Below are 19,761 nucleotides of genomic sequence, written 5' to 3'. Positions count from 1 at the left end.
AAGAAGTGTAACATCTATGATGACTTGAAGTCACAGTCATTTTTAACAGCTGATGCTCTGATGACTGAAATCACTGTGATGTGAAGCTCTAGCATTGTCAGCTGAGCATTGCCAGCCAAACAGAATTGGCTTTGTCTCCGAAGAACATCTGGCAGGTTTTGTACCCAAGTACAACCTTTGTGGGCAAGCTTGGAAAGGAATGAAGGGAACCCTCATGCTCGTAATATGAATGCTATACCGCAGAGCAGAGCAGAGTAGAGTAGAGTAGAGTAGAATAGAGTAGAACAGAATTAACCAGGTTGGGAAAGACCTTTGAGATCATTGAGTCCAACCTATCATCCAACACTATCTAATCAACTGAACCATGGCACCAAGTACCCCATCAAGTCTCTTCCTAAACACCTCCAGTGATGGTGACTCCACCACCTCCCTGGGCAGCCCATTCCAATGGGCAACCACTCTTTCTATGAAGAACTTCTTCCTAACATCCAGCCTAAAACTCCCCTGCTGCAGCTTGAGACTGTGTTCTCTTGTTCTGTTGCTGGTTGCCTGGGAGAAGAGACCAACCCCCACCAGGCTACAACCTCCCTTCAGGTAGTTGTAGACAGCAATAAGGTCTCCCCTGAGCCTCCTTGGTTAATGGAAAGTATTTTTGGCTAGAAAGCTTTATGTTTACCAAATTCTGGTGTCAGTTTTATGTCAGGAGCCCTGTGAGCATAGAACCATTGAAGTTGGAAGAGACCTCTGAGATCATCAAGTTCAACCACTCACCTAGAGCTCACAGTCCCACCACAAATGCTAAGCCATTACCACTAAACCACATCCCTGAGCACCACATCCACATGGCTTTTAAAAACTTCCAGGGATGGTTACTCCACCACCTCCCTGGGAAACCTGCTCCAGTGCCTGAGAACCCTTTCTGGGAAGAAATTTTTCCTACTATCCAACCTGACCTTCCCTTGGCACAACTCAAAGTCGTTTTGTCTTCTCCTGCCAGTCTGCATTCTCTGCCTCTGCCAGTTTGGTGACTGCATTGCCTCAGTCCTGTTTCTAAAAGGCTGACCTTGATCTTTTTCAGTATTCCTGAGTGTAAAATTAAGTCTGTGTGTAAATGTGTCCTGGCTGAAGGTCTGAGAAGGGCCTTTGAATTCAATGAATAATAACGTTGGCGATATGCTCCTGCTTTGTGGGGAACTGTGGCAAAACTCCTGCTTCTTTCAAAAGGAGCTGAGCTGTGCCTGTGGCATTTGGGCTGTGGTCTGTAAATGGCTTTAGACTGAATACTGATTTAGGATCTTGAGATTTGGGACTTTAGTTGCCGGTGATGGAGCTCCCTAGTGCAATGAGATATTTCAGATGGGATAAAGGAAATCAGGAATTTAACCTTACTTGTTACAAATGTGAGCTGAAGAAATCACCTATTGTGTTGCTTACTGTTAGAACTTTTTTATCTTAGGGCTTATTTTTGATATGCTGTGGGACTTTTCCTAACTTTGGTAAACTCTATGGAGAGCTCATCCAACTTCCACTCTCAACAGCAGGCCCCAGGCTGGCCCTATTCCCATAAGGCCTGCCAGTTGCTCATCATGACACTGATGAAAGCCACTAGATGTCACTGCTATATTGTACTAATAGAGTTAAAATAATATTTTTCTGGCAATAAATGTCCTGACTCATAAGGAAGGTGGGTTATAAAAGCCTTGGATAGTTTGGATTACTTCCAGTTCAAAAACAAAACAAATCTTTTTTTTCTTTCTTTTTTTTTTTTTTTTCCTTACAAAAAAATATTGGATCCAAGTTCAAAACAGTCATTTAACAAATAACATTGACCTGTATTTTAAAAGGAAAAAAAATACTTTGAAGTTAATACCAAATAAAGAAACACAGTCTGGGGCTCTGCGAGCTGAGACGATGGGGAAAAAGTGGTATCTGAAGGTCTATAGTGCTAAAGACGAGGCTTGACTAAATGCAGGGTTGGGGACATCCAGGAGTACTCATATTCTCTTGCTTAACCCCAAAGTGAGGCAAAAGGCCAATGAAATAACAGCAATAGCAGCAATAATATTGTATATTTATACGGTGTCTTTCACCTCCCAGGTTTCCACGCTGCAGTGTCTAGCTGACTGCAGATACAATAATCACTCACCGCCGAGCAGGAACCACCCTTGGCAAGGCCATGGCAGCTGTCAAGCAGCACATTAGGAACTGCTGCTCCAGCTCAACAGACCGTGAGGGCATTTCTGAGGCAGGTAAAGTGTGTTTTAGTGGGCCAGCTCTGCATTGGTCTGGGGCTAATTCAAGTTCTCTCACGTGCTTCTCAGGGGGTAGGTGTTTTGGCATTGTTTTGCTTGTTTTAAGGCTTTGGTTATTGAAAAACTGGCAGGTGAGCTCAACTTTTCAACCCTTCCTGGGAAGGAATTTAATGTGTCTCCTGTGGCCACCTGATTATCCCTTGCTGTTACCTAACTGAATCCTTATGTTTTTCTTTTGATGTCACCCACACAAGAACCAGCCAGCCCTGACTTACACTGCCACAGGTAATGAACATGCTGAACTCTTGGTGCTGGAAGATGCAGAGAATGTCCTAAACTCTAACAAGAATATGCTCAGCTGAGGTAAGGCCTCCCTTTGTTACCTAGGGAAGCTCTTTGCTGCAGGTAAAGAATGCAAGGTGCTTTGGACATCAGGAGGAAGCTATTTACCATGAGGGTAATGAAATACTGGAACAGGTTGACCAGAGAGGTGGTGAAGGATCCATCCCTGGAGGTATTCGAGGTCAAACTTGATGGGTCCCTGAGCAAACTGATCTAGTTAGAGATGTTTCTGCTCACTTCAGGGCAGCTGGACGAGATGATCTTTAAGGATGTCTTCCAACCCAATGCATTCTGTGATTCTGAGATGGGATAGGAGGGGTAGTTTCACCCCATGTGAATGCTTTGCCCGTTCTCTACACGTAAGCGATCAGGACATCTCCATGCAATTTGGTAACCAGTATTTTGGTACAGATGTGAGAGCACCTGATAGTAGGACAACCATTTTTGGCAGGTCAGAGGCCTGCCTCCACCCATTTTTTTGAATTTTTGATCACAGTACAATTAGCTAGAGTTACTGGCACTTTACATGGGGGCATTTTAAACCCTGAGGAACCTCAGTGCAGGTGCAGCCTGGAGTGGAGCCCATCCCTGTGTGCTGCACAACATGAGGGGATCTCACGGGGCTTTTACTCACCATAAACTTATCTGCACTGTGAGTTGTTGCCCAGAAAGGTGGAAAAGAACTGTTGTGGGTACTACTGGGTACATTTGATCACTGAGGGAAGGCAGTGAGATTCCTTGTCAGCTCTTGAATAGTTTTCAGTTTGTATCCTCTGTGTAACGTGGGTGGGCTATGGTGTAAAATTCAGTGTAAACTGTGCTCTGGCATTTGTCCACACAGGAGGAGCTAGTTAGCTAACCTGGAAATAGCATCAAGGGTAGGTGAGATATTTTTTTGAAGTGGCTGGAGCTTGGACACAATGCCTCAGAAGTCCACTACGCCTCAGCTTTGCAAGGAAAGTGCCTGCCGTGTGCCTGCTCTTCTCCAGCGATGCCTCTATTTTTGTGTTAGTTAGGATAACTTCAGTGGCTAAATCTACGCTTTGGAAAGCACTTTGGGACTAATGGTGCTGTATCACTATAGGCTTCTATTCAATACCTGGTGCCCAGCAAAAAACTCCTCCAAAAACACTCACAGACACACACTGTAACTAGAAGTGGAGGAAAGCTAACAGCCTCTCTCCTGATGGGTACTGCTGTAGAGTGTGTATGTTCTAGGTGTAGGTAAACTCCCAGACAGAGAAGGAATGAGATGGAGAAACAAGGCAAAGGCAAGAATAACTCACTTCCCTGGCTCAAGTTAGCGACAAAGGCATGAAAGCCTCAGCTCAGTATAAATTACGACCTATCAACCAACCAGAGTCGTAATAAGAAGGGAGGAATCGGATGAGTAAGGCAATAGGGAAAAGCAAATACTGTGAGTAATGGCAACCAGAGGTTAGTTCCCTAGAAGTTGTCTAACCACATTAGATAGCACAGCTTAGTGACTGAATCTGGGCCCAGTGTCTAGAGAATAAATCAAATGGGTTTTTTGTTGTTGATAAAACATTTTCTCCACAGCAGATGGATTTAATATTTTCTGGTTCCATACTGTTCAAGACTTGGAGTGGGGATGCTTTTCCAGGATTGCATTATTGATGGCTTTGTTTCCAAGGGATGCAAATGCAGAGGATTCTCCTAGGACTTGTTGCTATAAACTGTCAAGTGAGGATTTTTGTCTCTTTTTTCTTTGTTTCCTCCCTCCTTTTGTTGACTTACATGACTGTTCCTGATCCACTTTGTTCCTCTGGGGCCAGATAATTCCTTCTACTCTGATTTCTACTTGCTTCTCTCCCCTTCTCCTCCTATGCTGTCACTTCCACACCTCTCCAGGTTGTGTGCACTATCCGAGGTCTTGCTCAGTGTACAACTGAGCTGTCTTCCTATCCAACTATCTCCCCAGTTATTCTCTGCCCAGCGCAGTATGAACAGTGGGGCATTTCTAATGTGCAGTACAAGCAAGTAGAATGACTCTGAAGTGTGGTGCTCTCTCAGCTGAATTGCAAAGCCAAGGTGTGTACCATCTCCTGTGACACAGCTTATTACTCTTAAAGTGATGTAACCTTCAGGGGTGCTTTTCTGAAAAGTACATTCCAAAATAAGCCTCTTTAAACTTGGTTCTGTGCATAAATGCATCCAGCTGGTCCATAAATACTTGCAGCTGCCACAAGATCATGTACATTCATGGGTATCAAGTGGTACAGAGTGGTACACAACCAGCTTCTTCAGCTGAGTTGTGTGATCTGAGCAGGCCCCTTGAAGGAAAGAGATGTAATGCCTCTGGGCTAACTTACCACCAAAATGCTGCTTCACATAGGAATTTTCATTCTGCCATGTCTTCTCTCTGAGCTTTGTCAGGTGGTACTGGATTTACAACTGGCCTGAGCAGCATAACCTTCCATTTTCTTTGTCCTGCTTTCACTAGGATAGAATCCCAGGCCAGCCGTGGGATGCAGCTCATTAGCAGTTTCCAGTCAGCTGGGAGCTTAACTGGGGAGAGGCAAAAGCCATGACAGCTGAGTCCACTTGGCTGCAGGTGTTTCCCAGACCATGAACATCACTCAGTATAAAGGGGGAAAGTTGCTGAGGATGTGGTCTCCCCCTGTTCCTCCTTTTCCTTCTGATTTTGCTCATCCCTGGAGGGGCTTGCTCACCATTCTGCTCCCAGGGATTGCCTTCCCATTTATTGTGACCACTGTACATTTGCTGTACAGTGAGTCTAGCTTTGTCTGGTTTACATTGTCATTGGTGTCAATACTAGTTTTGCTGTTTCATTAAATCCATTTTCACTTCAGCTCACCCATGTCACCTCTCCTTTTCCCAGACTCCCTTCTCTGCTGGGCGGGGATTGAGCAACTGCTATAGTTTAGCCCCAGATATGGGCTAAACGTAGACACCTCTAAATACACTGTGGGAAGCTCTCCCTTCTGGGCTGTCAGGGTGTCAATTTAGTCTTCTTGCTGACCAGGTTATGCTCTAATCAAAGCTGAAATTCTGATTGTCTGGGTCAAAGAAGGTTGTTTGGCAAGTGTAGATGGAGATGTATAGTAGCTCAGGCACTATACAAGGCTAGTAGTATATATCCATTTATATGTTAATCTTCAGATAAACAAAAAGTTTGTTTCCAAACAGCTGTGGGGCCTGGGACAAGCCATGGCTGGCTGCGTGCATAAGAGCTGCCCTGCTCTCCCAAAGAGGAGTGCAGCATTCCCACTATAACGAGCTCTTGTTTGGCAGGTGGTTAATTGAGATGGCAGGAGGACTGAGTGGCCAGCTTTGAATGTGAGGAAAACACCTTTCCAAAATGGTCCATGACTGGCTGTAAATCCTTCAAGCCCCCACCTTTACATCCAAAATATAATGATTACCTGCAAACCAAGAGGAGAGCAACCTCTTTACAGAGCAAGTGCCCCAACAGCTGCTGTGGGACAGACACTGGTTCCTTGCTGAGCTAAAGTCTGGGTTGTGTTTTCCTCTTCTTTCAACAGATACATATATATATGTGTGTATATGTATGATTCAATTTCTTTCTACCATGCTTTTTGCTACCCTTCAACTCTATGGAGGAGGATCACTGCAAAAATGTGAGTAGCAGAAAAATGTAGATGTTAGTGGTTTGGGGGGATTTAAAACTAATTCATTAAGAGCATTAGTTTATTTTAAGAGTATGAATTTCATTTCTTACTCATCCTGTAAATCCTTCCTCTCTATCTAACCCTAGCCCACTTCCTCTTACTTCAGCACTTGCTGCAAGGTCTATGTACGTGGTGCTCACAAGACGGTGTTATTCCACAATGACTAAGTTGTCCTGAAGTGTGTTATGGTTTAATAACAACAGGAATTAGGTTTGCTGCTACCAAACCCATTTTATTATGACACATCCAAAGACATAAAACTCTCTTGTGCAATAATAAGGGGGAAAAAAAAGTCATTCCATCCACTTGCACAAAAGAAGCCTCAAGAGATTCTACTATAATAAGAAGAAAACAAACATGATTCACTTCAGAAAAATGTAGCTAATATGTCTAAAGAAAACTGCAAGTACTCAATCAGAGAGAGAGATTTGGGAAGCAGCATTATTGGACATGACTTGAGAGCTATAGGGAGACAGCAAATGAGATATTAAACAGATAATTATGCTTTTTGATGCGATGGCACTGGCATCATGAGATTTGGGATATTGCCTTCAGTTGTGTGTGTGTCCCAGTTGGATGGAAGCTATGAGTGAGAGGGTTAGGATTAAGTAGCCATGAAAATAATCAGGTGAGTGACACAAAAACCCCAACCAACCAACCAAAACCAATCAACCAACCAAACCCCCCCAAACCAAAAACAAAATTGGGGGAAATAATGAAAAAGGAAGCAAGTACTGAGAGTTTGACTAAGTGATGGCACAAGGAAGAGTGAAGGAGTTCAGATATATATGAAAGCCCTAAGTGGAAAGAGGAACCACACAATGAAACACATGAGATGGAATCTGAATGGAGAAGAAAAAAAATCTATTTTAGGTTGAGTAGCAAGAGAGGACTGTGGAACCTCTTAAGACTCATAATAACCTTTAATTTTATTTAAAATAAAGATATGAAAGTACTACAAAATACCAGACTAAACAACTTGAGCAGCTTTGGGCAGGAATGGGAAGAAGGGCTAAGAAAGGAAAAATGAGGTCAGTCTTCTGCATCCTTAGGCTCAGGGCTGACTCAGTTTCATCTCATTTTTGTACTGTGAGTTTATCTTGTCTGAACTTCAGTAGATCAAAAGGCTGCACCAAGTTTAGCGATGCTTATCTGACCTCTCTTGCAGGAGTGCTGTGAACTTTGTAATTGGGGCAGATAAGGGGTGGTTGTTTCGGGAAAGCTTCCTCTTTACTCAAAAGTTAGAGAGTAAAACCTCCTCTCCTCCTCATTCCTTCCAATCTGAGGCAACTAAGGAAGAGCTATACCCTCAGGACTACTGCTGATACTGAGTTAAGGTTATGAACCTTAGACATCCAAGGCAAGAAGGCTGGAGAGGGACTTTTCATAAGGGTGTCTAGCAACAGGACAAGGGAGAATGGTTTGAAGCTGAGGGAGGGCATATTTAGACTGGATCTTAGGAAAAAGTTCTTCAATATGAGCATGGTGAGAGTCTGGAATAGGTTGTCTAGGGGTCTTGTGGATGCCTCTTTCCTGGGGGTGTTTAAGGCCAGGCTGGATGAGGTCATGAGCAGCCGAGTCTAGTTGGCCCTGCCCATGGTGGGGAGGTTGGAGTAGATAATCTCTAAGGTCCCTTCCAACCTAAACCATTCTATGATGAAGGTAAAACTGTAATGAATATTACAGCTTGAACACAGTGTTTCTTCTGTTTTGGCACTGTACCTGCTCTGGATAGATAGTAAAGATTAAAAGGCAATCGAAACATATCATTGACAATAAAAAGTTAGGGTAACCTCTTCAGACCTCACAGTGAAAGGTTCACCTGGTTCATATCTTATTTTCTCCAGCCTATTTGCGCAGCTTTCTGCATTACACAGGGTATCAGATGAAAACCAGAAGTGCTAATGCTGAAGAAGTTTTCTGGCTGGTTGTGACCTCTGTTTCACCTGAGTAGGAGCCACACAGCTATACAATCAAAAGTTTTGAAGAGCCTACAGTGCACTGGAAGGGAGCCACATGACCTGCAAGTCTCCTGTTTGGTGGCTTTAGTGCAGGCCGACAGCAGAGCAGACGGGAAGTGAGAGCTCACTGAGAACAACACATTCTCCTCACTGCCCCCAGGCCCAGGTGCCAGGCTGCATTCCTCACATATTAACACTGCAGCCATAGGCAACTGCCAATGGCTCTCTGGCCAAGCCAGGCCAAACAAAAAGTTCCTCTTGAACGTTAAAATTAGAAATAAGATATTGCTCAGTTGGACATCACAATAACAACAGTTTCTCACACTTGCTTGGAATCATTCTAACAGGTTTAGGACTAACTCTCTCCCCTCCTTCCTGGAGGCACTGATGGTACATAACACTAGTCTGACCTGTCACAACTTACTTCTTGACCTGTCATGAGTCTCTTCTTTACTCAATGACCTTAAAGAGCTCTTACAACCAAAACAATTCTGTGATTCTATTGGTCAGGCATTGGAACAGGCTGCCCAGGGAGGTTGTGGAGTCACTGTACCTGGAGCTGTTCAAGAAACATGTGGACATGGAACTTCAGGACATGGTTTAATGGCCATGGTGGTCTTAGGTTGAAGATTGGACTCAATAATCTTAAAGGTCTCTTCCAACCAAAACAATTCTATGCTTTCAATGCATGTGCTGTGGTATTCCACAGTACAGGGTCTGTCACTATGAAACAGCAACGCTTTGTCTTCTTGCCTTTTGTAAGAAACAAGAAGCAGCTTTGATTTTGCTTGAAATCCTTTTGATAGTACTTTGATGGTGCACCGAACCTCCCAAGTAGTTTGGTCTACAACTTGCATCTGTTTGAGGATAGGGATGAAAAGAAAGGGGATGAGGGTCTTGGTGGAAAGTCATCAGCAGAGCCTGGTGTTCTGTGGAATTGTCCAGTGTAACAAAGAAATGACTTAGAGAAGAGTTAAGTTCTGAGGTTTAATGTTTGTAGCACAAAAAGGCTCCCTGGACTTTGAGAAGAGGCAAACTGCTGGTCAGAGCACCAGAGCACCTGGTGACTTATTTTGTTTTCTCCCTCTACCTTGGTTTCAGAGTTGTTTCTCCAGCATAGGTTACCACCTTCTTAAGACAAGGTCTTTGGTATAGAAGGTATAAGACTCTACAGCATGAAGTAAAAAGCCTGCCTTGAAGATGAGGCTGTAATGACTCTGTGTTGTTGATGGTCTCGTCCCAGTGTGAGAACTGTGATATGCAGCAACCCCCAAATTAGTTCTTCCAGAGTTCAAGTCTTTCACTTTAGGTTAATAAAATAAAGGGTGGTGCATCCCTGCAGAGCTTCATTCCTCTGTCACGGTGGAACAACGAGCAGTTAAAGCTACATTATCATCTGAACCTGGCTTGGCCAGGGCTCTCTGCAGCTGCAGATTTGAGAGCAACTGGCTCTACTAGATACGACTGCAGTGGGAGTTTATGGGCTGGGGAGGGGTGATTGTTAACTGGAACTGCATACTTCTGGGGTTTTTCTTCTATTATTGGTAATGAAATCTTATTTTCTTGCTAAAACTCAGGACTGCTCCAGTCAGCAGCATGGGTGTGTAGTGCACTGCTGGTCCACCATGATAATAGCTCTCTCATGTCATGGCTGGCATGCTTCTGTGCATACATGATCATAAAATCTTCTTTTGGCCATTGGGTGAGACTTTTACATCAAAGAGGTTCATAAGCAGAACCTCCAATGTGTCTGAGGTTTGCCCATCACTGCATGATACTTCCCAAGAGCATATTTCCTCATTAAAAAGTAGCCAGGCTAGTTCCTGACTGCATTATGGTTAGTTTTGATTCAAGGCTGCCTCCAGAATCAGTGGGAGTGTGCTCTTTGAAAGTACTGTGCAGAGATGGGGAAACCTCAGACATTTTGGAGGTTCAGCCTGGAAACCTCTTTGGTTTGGAAGTCCACCAAAAGCATGCCATGAGATAGTTAGAAAGCTGGGTGGGGTTTACATCTCAGGATAGAGTGCAAAAGTGTGAATTGTTTAGCTTGGAAGAAGAAAGGGTCAGAGAGTAGGTGAGTGAAGTGTTTAAGTAAGAGACCAGGAAAACTAACCCACTCCCCAAATGAACATTGCTCCTTAACATGAGAACAAGTGGTCAGTTAGCAAAAATGAAACAGGGGCAGTTTTTTAGCATGAACTTTTTAAATGGACTATTTAGAAGCCCTGCTCTCCAAAGGCTATAGACAAGCAATGGGTATGGACTGCACTAGCCAGCAGAAGTGGTGATCGAGGCTTTGCTGTGTGCCCCTAAGCAAAACTTTCTCTCCTCTGTATGCCTCCTGTCTCCTCTCTATGTCTTGCCTATGAAGGTTAGAATTAAATGTGAGTAGAGAATCAGTCCTAATTGTGTGCTTTAGAAGCAGTTCGCTCCACAGGGCTTCAATGCTGGTGGTGCACTTCAGGCTCATCCTTGGTATCGGATCTAGCACAGGTTTTTGCATAGCTTTGATAGGAACAGGGCAATTTTTGGGCTGTTTAAGCCCTAACCATGACATCAGGTGTGTGATGGGATTTTTGAAGGTACCTACATGGTGAAATCCTCTTAGGAATCCAGCATCTAGCTGCTTTTGGAAAGTCTAACAGGCAGGTGTTTTCATCCCTAGAGCTTATGCACAAGAAATCCTGGTTGTCTGCCACTGTGCCTCCCAGGTAATACAGGTATTCCAGCACCACCTCCTCTGAAAGGCACCTCGTGGTGGTAGATAAATTAGTCCATACAATGTCTAGATAGTATAAAAGAAATAAAGCTTAGGAAGATTAGATTCTGGATAAACTTAGGAAAGAAATCCTCACAGTTGTGGGGAGTGGCACTTCATCCAGACCCTTCAGGCTTAGTGGTGGAATGACAGCTACTCCAAGAACATTTCTTGCTGCTATGCATGTTGTCTGCTGTCATTTTCCCTAAGTCCCTGTTCTCTTCAGAAAGCTCATCATGCTCTTAGATCATAGGAAAGGAAGGTATGAACAATGACATGTGAAACACAGATGACAGTAGCTAGAATCATTCCAAAAGGGAGCTGAAAATACAGATGAGGCTAAATAGACAGGGCCTGAGGGGTTAGTCCCTGAAGTAGCAGTGAGAGAGAAGCTAAATCAGGATAAAAGCAACAAACCAAAGGTCAGCTGTCTCCACTGGGGTGGTGGGCAAAACAAAGCAGTGTAAACTGGCAATTCTGTGATGCCTGCAGCCTGGGACTATTCTTCACGCTCCGGATCTATATTGACCTCTTCAGAGGTGGTGGCAGGAGAGAAGAGGAGGAGAATTTGGTGCAAGTATTAGATTATCCTAAGGGTAAGAAGTAGAGGCTGACTAGAGGCTGTATTCTTAATGAGAGGATCATAGAGTCATTTCAATTGGAAAAGACCTTTAAGATCATCGAGTCCAACCAGGAGTCATCTTGCCTCTCTGTCTTTCAGCCTGGAGCAGTTTGTCATTCTGAGACCTCAGAGAGGCAAGGTTTAGGTAGTCCCCACTGGCATGAGTGGGACAGTGCCAGGCAGTATCTGCTCTGCTGGTACTGCAGACTCTTATTTTGCCTACCCTGCTAAGAAGCTTTCAGCTGCTCACAAGGATAATACTACTGTCACCTGGAGATGTTTCTCTCAGAAACATTTAAGATGTTTAATGTGTCTGAGGACCTAGAGCAGGGCTTCAGAACTGCATCCGACAGGAAAATGTAGAGGCACTTGAGTTATAAGAAGAGGAAGTAGCAAGGACTGTTTTACAGTCTCCAGGGGCTGGACTAGAACTGCACGTGGGTAATGGGGCACAGCAAGTAATGCCTTCCCTGGACAGGTATGAGCTGTGACTTCTTGAAGTGGGATTAAGGTAAAGGTCCTGTGATTAATGTAACTCGCCACTGGATGTCATTCTTTCTCTATAGGAAAGTATCAGGGGCACTTTTATTTGGCAGTAAAATTGTTTTTATTGTCTTTTTTTTCCCTCCCCCCCAAATAAAGAGTCTCACATATGGGATATTCAGGTGTTTGGCACCTTCTCCACTTGGCTACAGCGAGCTCAGGAACCAGATTACGCTTCTTGTTTTCCTAGGGTGGGGAAGGTTTATAGCCTTGTGATGAATATGGTCTATCCTCAGACTTGCAGCTACCAGGCCATACCGTCAGCTGGTGTAAATTGCTCTGCTCTGTTGAGGCAAAGCAGCCATGCCAACTTAAACAGGCTGAGGATCTAGCCCGTTAGGCCTGCTTCTTTCAAGTCCCACTCAACCACAGCTGATTCCTCTTGCTTCCTCATACCCCTGTCCCACCTTTTCCTTAGTGTTCTCTTATTACAGACCTAACCCTTTGCTTTCCTTGCTAGCTCAGTCCACTGTTTGAAAACATTATCTGAATTTTCATGTTTTCCCATATTCTTTTTGCTTTTTTAATATCTTCAGGAAGCTTCTTCCAGATACAAATCCAAAAAGCCTTAGAGGACTGTGGTCAGCTGGAAAAGGGAACAAGCCACATGGATGCAGCCCAGAATTTTGTTCAAATTAACAAGATGGGGCAGTGAGGCACTGGAGTAGGTTGCCCAGGGAGGTTGTGGATGCCCCCTCAAAGCCAGGTTGGATGAGGCTGTGAACAACATGGTCCAGTGGAAGGTGTCCCTGCCCATTGCAGGGTGGTTGGAGCTGAATGATCTTTAAGGTCCCTTCTAACCCAAATCATTCTATGATTCTATGATCCTCCTGGCCTTTCTGAACTGGCTTCTGCCCCCTGTTAATTTTCCACATCTACCCCTCCATTTTCTTAGACTCTTGAAATAGATGTTTGGGCAGGTAGAAGTGTAACATGGAAAATAAAAACTCTTTAGCATTAAACCAGCAGCACAGGAGTTTGCCTTGTTAGCTCCTGACATGGGCACTTAGGAGGTCTGAGAGGAGAGTAACTGCTGTCCTAGATGCCAGTCCCCAGCACAGAGGGTAGCTTTGCTTTCTGGAGGTTAAGGAATGGAATGGTACCATTGACAGGCCATTACAGAAGGGGATAATTCTAATTCTGGAGAGCAGTTTTCTTCTCTTTCTTCTGCCAAAGTTCAATATCAGCAGGAGCCTCTGAAGCGCGATGGCTTACAGTGTCCTCATTGTCTTTCAAACACATTTCCTTACATTGGGTGAAATTCTTCACATAGCAACAAACAAGGAAAACATCTTCCAGTGTCACACTGATAAAACAGACCAATTGTTTTTTCTTTATACCCACCATATGTCTATCATCTTGGCTATAACCTCCAATATAACCTAAAGGTTATTGAAGACTGCTTTTCTGATTACAGGTGGTGGTGGTGGGAGGTGTGGGGCTGGAGCAGAGTAAGAGTTTGTTCAGTCAAATGAGCTGTCATAGAATCACAGAATGTTTCCAGGGGTGGGACACCTACCACCTTTCTGGACAGCCTGGGTCAGCATCTCACTACCCTCAGTGTCAAACATTTATGCTTCCTCTCTAGTCTAAATTTACCCCCCCATTGCCCCCTTTTTTTTTCTTTCCTAGTTATAATCATCACCCCTTGTCATGTCACAACAGGTCCTGCTCAAAAGTCTGTTCCTAGCTCATCCCCTGAAAGGCCACCAGAAGGTCTCCCTGGAGCCTTCTGTTCTCCAGGCTGAACAGCCCTAACTCCCACAGGCTGGCCGCATAGCAGAGTCCTTCCAGCCCTCCGATCATTGCTGTGGCCTCCTCTGGCCCTTCTCCAACAGGTCCATGTCTCTCCTGTGCTGAGGACTCCAGAGCTGGCCTCAGCACTGCAGGTGGGGTCGCAGCAGAGCAGAGCAGAGCAGAGCAGTTGTTTTTTCTCTGATCATGCCGCCTGCCCTCCTTGCACACACAAAGAGTAGTGGATCTAATGCCACTTTACACTGTGCATTATCTTTCTCAGCAAATGTGTACCCCCAGGTCCAGGGTTCTGGAAGAGATGAAGAAGAGGCCCTTGCTGCTTGAAAAGAGGGTGTACAAAACAGCAAAACAGTTTCACGAGACTGTCTTCACCCAATTCATGATAGATTTCTGGTGTTAGTGAAGATGACTTATGACTAAATAGAAAGATGACAGAACTGTCTGTGGCCTGCAAGGATTTAGGAGATGTGTGACGTAATCAAGCCATGCAGCCTCAAAATGTGAGGCTAGATCTTGCTCTGATGCAATCTAATGAGAGATATGACATGTTAGAGAAGGAGCCATTTGTATTGGGCATTTGAAACAAATTAATGGCCGGAATCTCCAGGATGTCTGACATTAAGTGCAGTATGCTTGGGTTAATTGTTTATTTGTCAGCAACACAGAAAATATTTTTAAGTGCCTTTGCAGATCTGAAACCTGCAGTAGCAGATCTGACATCCCTGCTGAAATATGTTCTAAAACAGATGCAGGAGAGGCTGGGTAAGATGGATCACATTTTCAAGAAGAAAAAAAATAATCTAAGGAGATTCAGCAATATGAAAGCATCTAACTAAGGCTGCTCGACAAGAAAGTGATTTCACTGAGAGCAAGACCTGTATTATCAAGGTTTTGCTTGGTCTCTGATACATGGTTTTCAGTTCTGATACCAAAACCAGGTATTTTACACTAAGAGAGTTAATTTCCTTATTTATTATGCCAGCAGCTTTCTTGTCTCCTCCACATGCATTCTTTGGTTACTCTGTCAGTATCTTTGGATGTAATGTGTTCAAGTCCTTTACTCATGAGGCTGTTTAGTGACCATAACTGAATAAACAATTGGTAAGAGTGCTGTAGAGGGAAGACAGAAGATATTACAAGTACAATAGGACATAGTCTAGTCTTCATCATAGATGACAATTTGCATCTCAGCTCTACCATGGCTTAGGTTCCATACTCAGAGATGCATAAATATTTGTACAAATTTATTTATATACAGACATATCTCAGTTGAAAACATTAAGACAGCTTGTGTGGATATGGGTCAAAGTAATTCCTTTCATTCCTGGGGTTTCTGATTTGTCAAACACCACCAACAAAAGTTGGTGTCTCTGTCCTGCTTTGCTTTGGGGGTCAGAGTCCTTGAGGAAGCAGTTTTTAAGGACACTAAAATGAAAAGAATGAAGCTTTCAGGGCTTTCACATTTGGTCTGAACACTGACATTGTTTGTTTTGAGACCAATTCCATATTTTATACCTACAATGATCCTTCTCCTGCTCCTAACCACATTGCCTTCACAAATCATGGGGCAATTAGCATTATTGCCCAGCAGTCTGGTAAAACTGAAGTTCCTGCACCATTATAGCATACAGCTACCACTAGCCTAGCTCATAGGGACGCTGCTAATGGGTTCTAGCAGAGGAGAAATGGTTTAGATATTTAACTCCAGTGAAATAAACAAGGCTTAGGCTTCTTTGTAAAGCTCAGCTATCATGTCTGTACATTCAGTTTGATGACTCACTGCTGTATTCCATCTGCCCAGGCTGGAACGTGGCAGCCATTCTGCGCTAACAGCTCAACACCGCGGTTTATTTCTCTGAAGAAGAGATGTGAGGAGTAATTTGTCCAGTTGAAACTGCAAGGTGAGTCACAAAGGTGATGACAAGGATTAACTTCCTGCAGCCTGGTCTCATGACTGCAGAAATGTTTTAGCCAGTCTTGCAGGAGATAACTGCACACAGAGCTGGAAGGCATCTGGATATCTGTCCGTCAGGAATGCCCTGTGAGTAAAGCTCGTGGCGTGGGCTTTTTTCCCCCCACTATAAAGATGAGACTTCAAAGGATTTTGTCTGTGGCTATGAATCTTTTCCAGTGACTGGCCAGGACTGAGAGCTCTCATTGATGACTGAAAGCAGGCTGGTGTTCATTTAAACACCATTTGTTTAGTGTTCCTTTCTGCCCCTCCAAAGTGCAAAGGAGAAGTTCATTACTTAAATACTTGTGGTCTTTCAACAGGAGTGTGATACACAGCTCCTTTTGGGTGCCTTGAAAAATGTCCCTTTTCAGTCCTGCTGAAACTCACTGTGCTAGCTGAAAGCAATTTGTCTCATTTCATATAGAACCATGGAATAGTTTGGGTTGGAAGGGACCTTAAAGATCATCAAGTTCCAAACCCTCTGCTGTGGGCACGGACACCTCCTACTAGGCCAGATTGCTCAAGGCCACATCCAAACATTTCCATGGTTGGAGCCGCCACAACTTTTCTGGGCAACCTGTTCCAGAGCCTCAATACCCTCATGGGGAAGAATTTCTTCCCAATGTCTAATTTCAGTCTAGTTTCTTCCAGTGTGAAGCCATTGCTTCTCATCCTGTCACTACAAGCCTTTGTAAAAAGTCCTCCTTCTAGCTGTCCTGGAGGCACCTTCAAGAATTAGAAGGCATCCTGACCTCTGTGTGGCACAACTACCCTGGCACCAGTAACCAGCTCCAGATGTGACAGTCCTTGCTGCATGCTCTAAGAGGATGATGGCAGCAATATGCTGACAAAGGGAGCAACAGCTCAGAGTCTTGGGTGGTTTGGGTAACAAATTAAACTTCTGCTTGTTTCCCCAAACTGTAGCTATGGCCTGAACATTTTGCAGCTGCTACAGGACTAACTAGAAGTTCATTGTATTGCCAATACAAGATACGAATGCAATCATTTTCAAGTGGTAGATTTGACTTATCTGCTTGTTCTAGGGGCTCTAAAGTGGATTTCAATCATGTTCAGTCACAGCCATGTCAAACTCAATTGCCCACATTAAGCCTGTTCCCAACTGCTTAAAACTGTTTTCATGTCAAGAGGTCCACGCAACACTTCTCAGAGCTCTGATCTGGTAGATTTGCCCTCTGGAGCTGCTCTCTTGATTTTTCTCCAACACCTAAAAAAACCCTGTTCCTTGAACCAAGCAGTCAGTAAAAGAGACAGTGACCAGCTTTACTGCAAAGTGTGTATCAAATAAGGAGAAGCCAGAACAAAGCAAGTACTACAAGACATTAACCTACACAAGACGGAAAGTAGCCCAAAATACACTAAATGGTAAAAATCATTGCGCCACTCAGGGCTTAATTACAGATTTTGGTAATGACTGTAAAGGACAGTGATGAATCTTTCTTAGATGAAAAGGGAACTTGAAATGTTCTCTCTGACTTCTTTGGAAATGTGTTTAGGAGCTCTGATATTACATGAAGAAACAGGAGAAGCAATTAGCACCAAAGCAACTCAGCCTCAATAATACTTCACACAACCAGACCTGCTGGACCCCATGGTTTTATTCAGGTAATGAAGTGTTGCTCAATGTAATTAAGCATTGCCACCATTGGATCCTGAAGATAGAGTAACAGTTTTCGTTTTCAGGAGAAGACTTGATGGGGTGCTTGGTGCCATGGGTTAGTTGTTTAGGTGGGTTGGATTGGTTGATGGGTTGGACGCGATGATCTTGAAGGTCTCTTCCAACCTGGTTTATTCTATGTATTCTATATTCTATGATCTTAAAGCTTGATGCAGGCTACAAATCAAGTTCCCTGCACTCTGGCCTTTCAAAAGAAAATCAGGCACATTTTCTGCTCTTCTAGGTCCAGGCTCCCATTTAGAAAAGGTATTTTTTTTTGCTGAGCCAAGGAGCAATTGCTGTACTGGCAGTAGGTAATATCATTACACTAAGGAGGATACTTTAGACAATTTGTATCATCCTCTGAGCTTCAGTGAAGGTTATGGTATGAGCTTTTGCTGCAGAGGCTGTCTCCTCCTGCCTTCTGACAGCCTGGAGCCTGTTTTGCAGCATTAAAAGTATGCCTGTGACCATAAATGTTAAGACTGGCAGTGAAGTAGTTTTTCATGGATGAGGGCTAATTTTCTTTCTGATGTGATTCCATGCTAGATGCTACCCTGCTTCGTCACTGTAGACCTCCTAGGTTAGCTTGATGACAAATAAATTGCAGGTGCTTTGAAGGGCCACCTGCTCTGTCAGGTGGGATTGATATAAATATCTGAAGCACTTGCAAGCTCTTTCCTTTTGTTAAATCTACTGTTACCTGCGTGGCTGTTGCACTGTGAGTGCTGAGAAGCACCAGACCTGGACAGCGTATATGAGGAACGATGCACAAAGCCTGTAAGTTTATATACACTCCTTTTTGGGCCAAATACTTTACTGTGGGGGATTATTGTGTTTTAACTTCTGCAGCTGTTTCTCTGTGTTCATAAAAACTCAAAGTGCAGTCTCATGTTACACCAGGGTAAACCAGATGTACTTCATGTTTTCAGGTACTGCCCCCTGAAAACTACTCTCAGTTCACAGCAGCAAAAGCATTGTCCAACTGGGATGAATTTGTCTTTTGGTGGGGTTCCTTGTCCTTATCTGCTTGAGTAACTAATCCAGAACTCCTCTGACATTAAGATTTTCTATGATGTTAATTCCTTCCACTACTGCCAGTTTTTACAGTTTAATCATAGATGTGCTGGAGATGGATCTCCACCAAGATGAAAAATGTGAGTTGTCACACTGTTCTTGTCTGCCTGGGGAAAAACCAAGGGGTTTGGATACTTTTCCTGCTTCCTTCTTCAAGCAAAATAGATGAGTGCTGGGAGAGCATGCAACGCTCTGTCCTTCTGGGGAGCTAAAGGTGTGGTGAGATAGGAGATGGGTGCAAGAGGAAAATAAATCAGTCTTATGGATGATAAAATATCTGTGTTCCTCTTGGAACAGGTTGTTCTACTGTAAGTTCCCCTCAGCAGTGAAGCCAGCAGTGAGGCTCTGAAGGAAGGAAAACAACTAGTCTCTGAGTTGTAGAGGGACAGTGGCTTGAGAGGAACAGAAAGGGAGGCAAAATATTGGCAGAAGATGGAAGATAATTATGCAGCTGTGAATTCTGGGGACAGCTAGCAGCCTTGTATCATTAGACAGTGCCTCATGCCAAACCATAATCTTTACTTTGTTCCAGTGAGAGTTTCTGTGAGCAGTGCTAACAGGCTGTCAAACTAGAGAGGTACTAGGAGGGAAGTTTAAATGTCAAAGGGCAGGATTTAGCCTATTTTGAAGATGTCTGTGTTGTTTGGGTGTTTTTTTTAAGTGGAGCAGTTGGCTGGGTGGGAGCAAGCAGGAGACATCAATGACGGTGTGTGGGACCTGCACTGTCTGCAGGGCAACTGGAGGGAACCCAGACAACCTCAAAGGCAGCATTTGAGGCTGATTTTATCACTCTGATGGGCAAGTGCCTGGGTTGTGTATTTGCCTTACTACTGTGCTGTTATTTTACTTTGCCATCAAGAGTCTGTTGGGAGGCACACTCCTGCCCCGTGTTGAGGGGACCTAGCTCTGTCATGAGGGGAACCTTCTCCTTCCCTCACTCAAGTGCCTGCTCCCAGACACATTTCTTTTGTTATTGAGCTAAATTAGCGCAGGTAAAGTGCCTGCAGCTGGAGCCTTCCCACCATCATCATACGGACTCTGCCTGCACAGCCGGTGCAGTCCTGCTGTGCCAGAGGGAGGGAATGGAGCAAAGGCTGCTGGTTCTGGTGAAACAGTTAGGTTAAAGGACTGGTCTGCTTCATCCCATC

The sequence above is a fragment of the Dryobates pubescens genome, chromosome 16 (genome assembly GCF_014839835.1).
Source record: "Dryobates pubescens isolate bDryPub1 chromosome 16, bDryPub1.pri, whole genome shotgun sequence".
NCBI classification, from domain to species: domain Eukaryota; kingdom Metazoa; phylum Chordata; class Aves; order Piciformes; family Picidae; genus Dryobates; species Dryobates pubescens.
This window is presented reverse-complemented; position numbering follows the sequence as displayed.